Here is a 13,392-nt window from a genome sequence, read left to right on the forward strand (position 1 = left end):
TAATCGGTTGTTTTTTAGAGATAAAATTACATTACTGGTATACTGTAGGTGTCAACAACATAAATGTAATAAGAGCCAAAAACGTATAGTATACATCTATAGTATTCAGAACAAAGTTAAATTATTAGAAAACCTGTCGATATCACCTCAAGTATTTTAATATTAATTGGTACTATAGTATTGGGAATATTTGTCGATCTGAAACACTTATCAAAACCTAGTTTCTAAAATATTAAAATTAATTAAGTAATTAAGATCCCATATATTCCTAAAATAACAAAACTTGAATACTAAATGAATACAGGTGACATTTTATAAGTAACAACTAAATAAGAACTTTTAAGAAGATTGTTTTGAAATTATTTAACTTGAATTTAACCATAATACACCATACCTTAATATAATACAAAGTGATTCTTTTAACATTAAACACTTATCATCTCAAATAAATTAACATTTTTGGAAACACTTTTTTTGAGAACTTAATTCTAAGTCATAATAAATAAACGTTAAAACCGTGTTTTTTAGAAAAAATTATATTTTTATTACAATAATTTTTTTTTAATTTTTTGAATGCTAGCACACATTTCCCCTGTTACTTTTATTCAGGAGCAGAATATTTTTTCTATAGTTGCAGTATTGAATTTTGATTAATTATTTATTTAGTTATACGTTTATAAGTACCTATTCAAAATTATAGTATAGTGAATCAACATTTTGTGGGTACCTACTATAGTACTATCCATATGCTATTCCTAATAACTTAAAATATCTACAACTAATTATTTATTACCCACTCGTTAAAAATTCTCAGAAAATATTATAATACAGAACATGTATTTAAAAATTTACACTGTCATTTAAAAATGTAAAGAATTTAAAAAATATTACAAAATACAATTTTGTATTTAAGAATGTTGATTTATAATTACTCGCATTTGAATAAACTTAAAATATACATTCAACATAATATATAAATTTCATAATCTAGAAGTATAGTTAAAATTAAAAAAAATTGTTTTCAATACTGATTACATTTAACAATATAATATGATAAATATATATTTCAATTACTTACTACTACAACAGTACCTAAATAAAATATTAAAAATCAATTTATTTTTATTTTTCATATAGATAATAAGCTTGGGTTATTAATTTATGATTTGTAATATTATTTGAATTATAACTTGTATGTATATATTCATTTAAATTCATATTATATTTAGAATCGATAAAAAAAAAAAAACTGAGAAGTTTCGCTCTTGTATTAGGGGTACTACTTTGTAATTGATTAATCTAATAAAAATGACCTGAAAACGAACTGCAATGGAGGTCTTATAGGTAGCAAGTTTTATTAATATTGGTACTTTTGGGAAGTTAAAATTTAAAATTCTCAATATTTTTTAAACAATTGTGAGGGATTACTTGATAAAATGTTAATATTATTATTAAAATAATTGTTTGATTACCTTGGTAATTAACACACATAGCAAAAATTTAAAAAAAAGTTAAAACAACACTATATCATATTATACCATACTTAGAAAACACATTTGGTGAAAAATTTAAGCATCTAAGGTTATTTATTTTTGAATTATTACAATAAATGAAAACTTATTTTATCGAAAACCAGATTTACCGTACATTTTTTTTAGTTTTCTCTATTTATTAATAAAAGTACTGGAAAACATTTTATTTTTGACTCACTAAAGCACCAACTTCGTCCATTTTAAAGATCAAAGTATGTTAACCATTATAAAAAGAGTCTTCAAAAATAAAAAAATCTAAAATGTATACAATAAAAGTATATCAACAAAGCCAGAGTATGTAATATACTATAACTATAAAGCAGGTAATATTAATATACTATACAAGCAAACCCTGAAGACTTGGGTCCTGCTTGATTATCTACTTAATTCTGATAAAAATTATAATTTGACGAAGTATTTGGAGTTATAACGTATTACACAATTAGATAATTAGATTACGTCATTATACCTACATAGTTTTCTTTATCATATTTTTATTTTTATTATTATTAGTAGAATATCTGTATTTGGAAGTGTTAAAGAATATTTCCAGTATAAATCCATATGTTATTATACACAATTTAACTTTATTATCCATATAGTACCCAAAATAATTCTAGTTAAACAACATTTTTTTTTTTGATCAGGTGTAATCTTTCTTTATCCTATTTTCACATTTATGGTAATACAATAGGTAAATAAAATTTAAATAATTGTATCTATGTTTCAGTATATGCCAACTACTATCCGTTTTATAATTGTTTGATTTATTTATTATAAAGCTCTTTCTCAATATATAAATTTAAATTGTTACAATTAGTCAGTTTAAATATTATTATTATAATTTTATTATACCTACTATATTTTAACTATGTAGTATGTTTGTAATTTTATAAATGCTGATACGAAAATAAAACTAAATGATTTTACAATAATTTATTTATTTAAACATTGTCTTTGCTTCGTATTTTTAAATAAAAATAATACGTATTTTACGATAATCGCTAAATACCAATTATTCAAAATTTGTAATTAACTGATTAATTTCATGAGATCAATCAACTATAGTTTTTGGTTTACTTCTATAAACTTTTTGGTTGTTAATATTATACATATGTTAATACTTCAAAATATGAAATACAATGAAATGTAATCACAGTCATCGCTATAGTAGTAACTAGTAGGTACCAACTTTCATCATTATTATACATTTTAAACTACACCTTATAATTAATTAACATCAATATTTGTATGGACAATTTAATAATTAAAAGAATAAAAAGTTAACCGTTTTTATAAGCAAGTGTTGGTCTAGACACAATAAATTTTTAGTTACCTACTACAAATTGTGCAACATTAGTTCCCAGATACTTAATGTAATTCCTGTACAAATTGAGATATTTGCAATATTATATTATAGTTATTAACATAATAGGTAGGCACATAATATGATATTATTTAGGCGAGATCTTAAAATTATATTGATATTATACTTGTATAAACTCGATATTTAAAACCATAAACAGTTATTGTTAAAAATACACACAACTATACATTTACTTCAAACTTATGATGTTGATATATAAAAATACTTTGTTTAACTCAGTAATATTACGTACCTATATAGATAAGAAATCCAACTTTCAATCTTTTTAATCTGTACCTAGATATTTTATTTAGGTATGTTTATATTTAATACATAATATATTATTAATAATTGTACACGGTTAGATATTTTATGATCCGTAAACAAATTAATACTATAAGAATACCTAATACTTACAATACTGAATAATTTATTATTTGGTAAAAGTTGTCAATAAGCATTCGTGTGTTATATGTTGTCATATGTTCGTATATATTTGTAATAAATATGATAATATTCAAATATAAAATTACTAATAACTAATAAGTTGATATTTTCAATATAAATTAGTTCTTAGAACGAACTTTATAAAAACAAACTAACTTTTAATAGCTACATTTTATGTAAATCTGTTGCTGAATAGATAATCCAAACATATATGTAGATTGACAGAACGTATATTATATCAATGTAATATAAATTAATAAAATATATCCTTTTCAATAAACAATCCAATATTATTTTAAACAAAGTTCAGTTTATTAGGTACCAAAACAATTATCAAGATTTAGTAATAAAACTAGTTTTTAATATTTTTTCATTACATTCTTGTATTATTTTTGAGATTTTCTTTGAACAATGGAAACTAAATGGAAGTCAAATTACCACCTTAAATTAATTACAAATTACAAGCCGTTTTTAATTGAAATTCATGTCATATACATATTATTAAATAAATAATCTGTTTTTATTGTAATTTAACCTCTTTAATTAGAATAAAACGATAAACATTATGTTTAGCTGTTATAGCTATTATTCTATTAAACAAATAGTGAACATGATTTATCAATTTTATTAAGTGATGGGTTATAAATCCAAATTTATTAAAATATTCATATTTAATAAAACAAATATATTAATTGTATCTTTTTTAGTTAAATTGCAATTTTTTTTTAAAGTTTTAAAAATCTTATAATTCTGATAAAACCAAAATATTATTCAAGTTCAAGTTCATTAAATTGAGAACTTTTGGAGTATTTGTATTATTTACTACAACTAACAAGTGTTTTCCCGTGATAAAAAAATAACTATATATATTTTAAAACCAATATAATATAGTTTTGACGGTCCTTATCAACATCTAAAATAACCAATAATAAATGTAGTAATTCAAATTGAAAAATACAGAAATTAAATTATATAAACCAACAGATTTAATATGAAATATAAATTCTGCAAAGTGAAGGATGTTTAGAGCGTTTGCTTCGTCACGATAACATTGGGTTATACCTATAATTAATTATCGCAATCGTCATTGCAAAAATGATTTTGAATATAGCATATTATAATACAAATATGTTTGTTATTTTTTAAATTTTAAAGGTTAATTATTAGTAAAAATCTTTGTAATTTATTAAAAAATAGCAATAAGTAGGTAAATACTAGAGTTAATGAAATATGTTCATACAAGTATTATTTAAAAGTGATTTAATAAAAAGGAAGGAATAACAGAAAGAACCAATCTTCTTAATATAGAATTTGTATATTAACCATTTAATTAAAATTATTGCTATTAGGTATATTCTGAGAAAATATTTCTATTATTGGATTTTTTTTAACGATTTGTTTAATGTTTTGAGCCAACATTAAATGTTTTATTACCAAAAAATAAGATTTCAGAATTAAAACACGTCATGGATATTAAAAGCTATGAATAAAGTTTTGAGTTTTATAACTTTTGAAGTTTTATATGTACTAATACAGTAATACCATCGAGTAATAAGGACACATACGAATTCAGACACGAAACCACAGATAGTGATCATTTTAAACTATTTGTTTGAATTCAAAGTTGTAACGTACTAATTGCCGAGAAATTCAAGTCAAATATAACGTGAGTTTATAACAGGTAATCAAATCACAAATTTAACATAAAAAGATTTGTGAACCGTATTCCTTGTAAACATAACTTATTAATTGATTCAACTCAGGGATTGAGTTTACCTGTGGTGTGGTATGAAAATGTGAATAATTCTGGTGATTGGATTATAGCCAATGTACCTAAATATTTACCCACAGTGTTAAATAGCGATTTTATATAATATGATTTTAATTTTTTTTATTCATATTTTGTTAATAGGCACATAGTATATTTTTTATTCGTAAATGTTATATTATTATAATTTCTATGTAGAGTTTACTTTTTTGATAAAAATAAGTAAAGTGTAAAGTAACATTTTTTGAATAGAGTATTTTAACAAGTACACATAATATTTGCTCTTTAATCAATATTATCAATGGACATGTTATTATGTCATACAACAATATATTATGTGTATTTAATATAAAAATAAAAATTTAAGAAAATGGGTGGTACAAATATTGCCCTTAAGAGACGTAAATATGACTTTATTATAGTTGGTAATATAAATCTGACTATAGACATTAGTTTAAAAGTTTCAAGTAAATATAAAATATAATTCTTGGTGGTAACATAATTTAAATTTGATAATAATATAATGCGAAAACTAAAATTAAATTAAACTAATTTAAGTCGATTTCTATCAAAACTTTTGAATACATATTACATTAGTATTGAGTTAAAACCGTTCTTAAACCTAATATAAATGTATGCACGAAGAGACGTCTATAAAGTTAGAACTAGGTTCACGGTGTAACAAACAGATACCAAAGTAAAACATATTTTATATAATAGGTACTTAAAAAAAATTAATTGATTAGGTACCTAAGTAAATAACGTAACGACGCTACGTGTTTAATACACCCAATGCCGTAGTATAACAATATAAAATGATACTATATTATACATACGGTCTTAAATAACTCAATACGAATACTTTAGTGTACCTATGTAATCATATTCGATACAATGAAATCAATGTTTATTTATATTGTTTCAAATAATAATAATATGAAAAACGGTGTACGATAAATAAATGCATATTGAAATTTTAGACTTACCGAGGTTTTCATTATCCGGGCGACGACGTGGAGGCAGACGAATATTATCCGCACAGCGGGCGACGGTTCGAGTGTAAGTACAGGTATGTACCTGTGCCTAGATGTATCTATATATATTATACATTCGACGGTGTTACGCGAGCACTGGGGAGACGGGACCCGCGAAAACGGATAAATAAACCGCTTCGAATTGGGGGGGTGATAGGAATGAAAAAAAAAAATTAAACGGTTAAATTTATCACAAAGGGCGTCGGGTGAAACTTTGGCGCGCGCGAACTTATGGCGCGGCACGTTCACTCGTCGTCAAATTCGCGGCGGCAGACACACACTCACACACACACCGATATCACTGACACATGCGATCGCGAAACGCGTACTCGAGAGAGACTCGCATACACGACGCACGCGATCGTTCGTCCGCCGGTCACCGGTGATCTGCGGCGCGGTCGCGTAACGCGTCGTCTACATGTATGATATTGTATCGTAATAGCGGTCGCGCCGGCCGGCGACGACGGCTTCCGTGGAACAGCGGACCGCCCGCCCGCGCGTCCGACGGTGGCGCGCTCGTGGCGGCGGCGCAAAGCTCGCGTCGCGGACGTCGCGCCCGCCCGCTGTCCCGTGAGATAGTCTGGGCAGGCTGTTCGAGACGGCAGAGTTGGCGGGAAACCCTGGACCCCTCTGCACCGGTCCCCGCTACCAGGGTCACCTCCATCGTCAACATTATATAATACCACTGTAAGAGTTCAGTGCTTGACTTATTTGATTGGGTGGGAGGAGGGGGGGGCGACGGAGAAACGCAGGAAGACTGAGTACATCAGTTCGATATTTAGGTATAAACCATAAAATAATAACTGATACCTATATATATCTATAGATATATTTCTATACAGCTCTTTGATTACAAACATTAAAAGACGGGCAAATTAAGAATACCTATTTATTTTATCCTAAAAGACGATGTTATAAAAAACAATTAATCTCATTTATAGAATTTATCAAATAAAGATTAATAAGAAAATATTTGATTACAATGTTAACTGTTCCTATTTAGTAAATTCCATTGAACGGCTGTGCATTTCTTACGGTGTCAAAATATTGTCAATATTACCATTATATGTTGAATGATAAATTTAAAATTCAATTTTGATTTTAGACAAAAAAATAAATATTGTATTATTGTTTATGTTTAAAGACTTATAGAATTATAAATTATAAATAACTAAATTAATATATTTAAAAATACACTTAATTATTGATATATTTAAAAAAAATAACAAAATACCTCAATTACTTGCAAAAATTCCTATGTTAGCTTATGATTGAAACTTTTAAAGTAAGTATAATTAGTTATGAAATCATTGTTAGATAATGGTTATACGTTTAAAATTATAATAAATGGGATTTAGGGGAAAGCATATTAATTATAGTAACGTACATTTTTCTTAGGTTATCAGAGTATAGGTACCTTACTATATTTTTCCAAGTCAAGGACTGTATATAAAATAAACCGTGTGATTTTTTGTTTTTGGTAAAAATCTTTGTGGAAACCGAAAACGACAAAAAATCTCTACAGTTGGAGCCATCCAATTTTCCACTTTGCCTTTGATATCGACCATTATATTATACTATGATAATACACCACTATGTACACACACGCATGGCGGTCGTTGCTCGTTTCAAACAAACGCTGCAACACTTTTAGTGACACCGCAAAGAACAGGTGGGCACAGCAGTAATAATATATTATAAACGTCCGGAATTCGGTCGAATTGGAAGTCTTTTCTCTCGAAATTCAATTATTCAAATGATGCTATTTATTGTGTGCGTTCAAAGTTTCAGACTTCAGAGAAAACAATAAGATTTTCTCTACACTGTGGTAAGTAGTGTAGTATAGGTATATACCTACTGTATATAGTGCTCCACCGACCGACATTATTATACATATAACTGTTGTTGTTTTATCCGTTTTTTATTTGTTCATTCCCTTTTGACTTTGAACGCAATCGATGAAAATGTGGTTTTGAAAAACAAAACGTGCTGTATTATTATTATTATTATGTGGTTCGAAACTATTTAATTTAAACCTTTGTAGTTTGTATATGAAAACTCTATGACGCGGTTTAGTTGTTTTAAGACGCGTTTATTGAACGGGTGTAGGCCAAGGTCAAATTTTTCGTTTAAAATCCGTCATCGATGATACTTTTTTTTTGAAGATACTAAATATAAAAAATAAATGAAAAATCTTATCTAACTTTTTCAACATGATTTTTATATATATTTTTACACGTGGATTTTGATAATATTTTAGGCATTTAGAAAATAAAACCACTTAACAATATATCATTGAAGCGTTACATGTTTCAACTGCACAAAATATAAATTACCTTATGAAAGTCCTATGATTTAAAAAAGTTATAGAATTAATAGAGAACCATTTATTTATGTATGTTTTTATTCATATATCTATAGGTACGTGCATAAAACAAAATTGTCTAATCAAATTCGATTATTACTCTCAATCGCGAAGCGAAAAATATACCAATAGATCACTTTACGAATATTACCAGTTTCAAAACGGTGAGAGAAATAAAAACTATTACCAAACCACTTTACACCATTAAATTATTGAATGACACTCTGTAATCTTTATATTATATATATATATCCACTTTAATAATACGATTAGTAATAACACTAATAATTAATAACTAACGAAAATAATACCTACCTAATTTATCGTAAAAATATTTATTCATTTTATATACATTCAATTTATTGATGCATAAAAACTATATTAGTAATAGAAAATGCTCTCATCTTGGATCTAGTAACTAAATAAGTTGTTATATATTATATGGTACTAAAATGGTTTGCTGTAAAATGATAACTTTGATCACTATTATAATTTATAAATTATAAATAACCTATACAATTAATCATAGTTTTATTAAACTGCAAATTGTTTTAAATTACGTATGAATTTGAAATTAAAATTGTAATTTCAAAACTGATTTACATCGGATTTTTTTTAATATGTATATATTTTATCTATGGTTATTAATTCGATTGGTTTTGATCACCGAACTTTTAAAAATACTACAATAATTTCTTAGACACCATCATTACATGTAAAAGAATGACTATAAAATGTTCTCCTAGCCAAAAAGCACGTAACGATTGCAACTATGCATAATTTAAAATATAGTATATTGTAATTTGTAATATTATTAAATAATTGTAGACGACCGTCACTGTGATTTTGGTCACACACGACCATTTGCGTTTGTTCAGGTGTTTCGGACACGGATTTCTTAAAGTTCAATGACTTTTAAATCGGTATGGTCTCCGGAATTTTGGGACGGTGTCTAAGAGCCCACTACGGTGTCCGCTGATTGACCGTAGTTAAGGTTTACCGAACTAATCTATGTGTGTGTGTATCTCGTTTCACTTTGACGTTATTTCGTTGTAGTTCAAGGAGCTTATATACACCCAGGTCCTAGAAATGTATTTAAGGGATCTTGAGTGGGCAATCACCACACGTGGCATTTTTTATATGGACATTCACGTAATAAATTATTAGAATTATACATTATTATTGAACCCAAATTATACATTTAATTATAAAGACTGATTATAAAAAATAAAAATAAAAAATAAATACAGCCTAATAAACAAAATTTAAAAAACCTTTCATTATGATCCGAGCTTATTTACTAATAATTACACCTATTGGATATTTAATTTATTTAAATTTAATTAATTCGATATTCATACCTTTTAAATTATATTTATTGTTGAGATTTGGTGAACAAAATATAGTTGAAATTGCTTTATGGCTACATAAAAGAGACCATATAATTTGGCTGCATAAATATCAGTTATACAAAACAATCCAAAAGAAAAACATAAGAAATTTAGCTGGGACTTAAGATTTTGTGCGTATTAATCAATACGACGTGTTAACTGATGACGTACTATACGATTTTTTTGTTGAATTTTCTCTTGTTGTATAAAATACATTTTTACAATAGATGTTTCTTAATGTGGTTACTACAGTTGTATACGATTTTTTTTTAAATGTACTATATCTAACCTAAGGATGAATCACAGTTGAGTCCCATGGATCCAAATATATGTACACTTAAATTAATTCAGAAATAATATTTGATTGAGTCCAGAAAAAAATATTATAAATAATAAAAATTATAGTTTAAGTATTAAATGCTAAGAATTTAATATAATAATTAAATATAAATATATTTTATTGTATTGCAATTAAAATTTTCTTATTCATTATATTATTATTATTGTCAAATATCGGTACCTAATATTGACGATCAATCATACCTACTATTCATTTATATTTGCATGAAAATAGTCTTCTCATCCTACTCTGTACATATTTAATATAATTTTAGTAACAAATAAAGTAGGTAGATAATAAATTAAACGTTTTATTGGATGGAATTTAGCTATAAATATAATTCCAAATTTGGGACTGAACTTTATAACTCTACACATGGTTCCAACAATAATACCTACTTGTTTATACATATTCTCTATACTATACATATTTTATAAATATATAACTAATTTTTACATTATCCATTGATTTCTTTTTATAGGACATTCCTACTAAAAATCAATGAAAGACATATGTGACTATTTAACCAAGGTTTAAAGTTGGATTTACTAATTTTATCAAGTATACATCATGGAAGCATAATATAATATAGTAAATACAATATATTCTAATTAACGTCAATAAACAAAGTAATTATTCGGCAAAACTAATGAATAGCTATGCCTATACCGAATATTCCCACAAAGAGCCTGAGAATTGTATAGGTTGTATATGATGTCCATTTTACCTTGATGCATCAGGAAATAGTCGACGTGTTTCGTAGGTACATTCGTTGGGCCGGAAATTCTGTGGCTTGCAAATATAATACCATATTGATTTTAACCGCGATATTGTCTATATTATACGTAGATCAATGATATACAAGATACGTTTCGATAGAATTTTATCATAATAAATACACGTGATATTAATATTATGCACGAATGACAAATTAAAAGAAATATTTAATTTACTATTAAAATGATCGCACTCAATGACGCAAAAACAGTTTGATCGAGAATCGTTGAAAACCAGACGACGCAGAGAAAACGAATGGTGGTTACCGTTTTTCATTAAGACTAATTACCGATGACGGGAAATATCATTTCGTAAGTATAAACCGTATTAAATATTATGAAATGTGAACAACGAATTTTAACCACGGTCGAGGTGATAGACTTAATACCGCAACCGCAGTATATACTCACAAGTTAACATTTCCCGTAATGAGCGGATAAACGCGATATTTTCGGTTGGTCAGTCTCAACGGCAAGCGCCGTTATTTGATTCTCAATAATTCTAGATTAAAACGTTTTTACATCGCCGTTTGCGACTTCGCGAGTGCGGAAAGTGTTGTGTCGTTTGACGACATTCCGACGAAACAAGTCTTGCAAATATATACGATATTTGCAAATCTCATTATTGTGCGTCTGATGAAACGTATCGTCTGTTTCCCGAGAAGCTTATAGCAAAGAATAGCGCAACAAGGTAAGATATCTATATATATTATTCAAAGGCCCCTTATTTTATTGCAGGGACGCCTCTATACGACCGTTATTTAGATTTTTGCGTATAATTGCGCATATTGCGTAATGCGTGTAAGTATATTTTATAATTTTGTAGAATCCAAATAAAATCTTGATTCATGCGATCACTAAGTACGTTAAATACCGGGGAAAAAATAGTTTCTAGACTTCTTAGACTTCTAGACACTCTGTCTCAAATAAGAGTAACTTTAGTCAACAGATCATTGCGTACGTGGCAGAAATGACCGTATTTAAGTGCACACAAACTTCTAAATTTCTAATGAAGTGCAGTAGGTCGTCAGTTACGAAAACATGACACATACGTCTTCCAAGCACGACGACATCCAACGTCAATTTATCTACATGGCCAGTATGGTTCTGACATAACCGCACGAAAATCGGTCATCGACTGAGGCTACTCTAATTTGTTACAGAGTTTAGACTTAGAGGACCTATTTATAAATTCCAAAAATCAGAATTAGGGTAAATACATAATTTAAGCTTATAAGAATTGGATTTATAAATAATTTCTATGCATACATTTTAAACATGCCTACCAGAAATGTATTTAAATGGAGTTCAAAAGGGAGAGTGTCAGAGAGGTGATAACATTGTCAACTTAAAATATTTTTGTTGACATTTTACGTGTTCTTGTGTTTCAATAACTATTTGATTGTATGAAAATTACATTATTTGTTTGTCTGATTTGAACAGATTATATTATTAAATATCTTATAGTTTCATCATTTTTTCGTGCGTAGAATTACAGTGTTTATTTGGATTCTAACTGCGTAGTTATAATGATAATGATAATAATGATCATTTTATAGAATCGTTTCGATAATAATAATTACACATTTATTTCACTCCAACGAGAAAATATATACCAATATAGATAATATACAACTAATGCCAATTTTTATTTAAAGTAAAATATCCAAAGAAAACTTGAACACTATTAAAATAATTGACTTTTTTTCACTTTTGTTAGTACAATACAACGTCAATATCAGCATATAATTCTATTAGTTGTTTTTTAAAACCATCGATTTATTTTTATGAATTGTTTATGAGCTAGATTCTATTTTTTTTTCTAGAAATTTTAAGGATTTCATGAATTATTTGATTATTCAAGTTCATTAGTAAATGTAATAATTTATTAAACTATTATAAGAGAGGTTTTACAAAAGTTTACTAATTAATTAAACAAATAGTATCAATACAGGCAATTGTAAATTTGAAGCAAGTTTTTAGGAGTTTTTTTCATGTTATCAACAAATGACTATGTCGTTGATATTCGCTTACGTTACCGCTTATGACAAGAAATCAGAAACATTGTTATGTATTCATGGTCTGGGGCGAGGTCGATCATAAATCGGTGTTTGTTACAATATGGTTACGATCCTAAAATTATTATGTAATCTTTTGTAACACTAATTTCCGATCACACCGCTTGTTATTTAGATATATTATTTTAGTTTCCTTAGAATATCCATACTACATTATTTATTATAAATTACATAGGTACCTATTTGATCAAGTATACTCAATAACTGGTACTATAATAACTACATAATTACTTGGTCACCTTATATGCATCAGGCCTTCAAGATAGAAACACTTGAAATACAAATTTAAAATACA

At 27.0% G+C, this 13,392-nt stretch overlaps 1 protein-coding gene across 4 annotated transcripts in view; it reads right to left on the reverse strand.

The window, feature by feature from the left end:
- Nucleotides 1-6,592, reverse strand: part of LOC132920796 (high affinity cAMP-specific and IBMX-insensitive 3',5'-cyclic phosphodiesterase 8-like) — a 63,031-nt gene extending 56,439 nt beyond the window's left edge. For all 4 annotated transcript variants that reach the window (XM_060983473.1, XM_060983472.1, XM_060983471.1 and 1 more), the window contains exon 1: nt 6,100-6,592. The gene's annotated coding sequence lies outside the window, so the exon portion shown is untranslated. The remainder of the gene's footprint in view (nt 1-6,099) is intronic.
- Nucleotides 6,593-13,392: the final 6,800 nt, after the last annotated feature.

The sequence above is a fragment of the Rhopalosiphum padi genome, chromosome 2 (assembly GCF_020882245.1).
Source record: "Rhopalosiphum padi isolate XX-2018 chromosome 2, ASM2088224v1, whole genome shotgun sequence".
NCBI classification, from domain to species: Eukaryota; Metazoa; Arthropoda; class Insecta; order Hemiptera; family Aphididae; genus Rhopalosiphum; species Rhopalosiphum padi.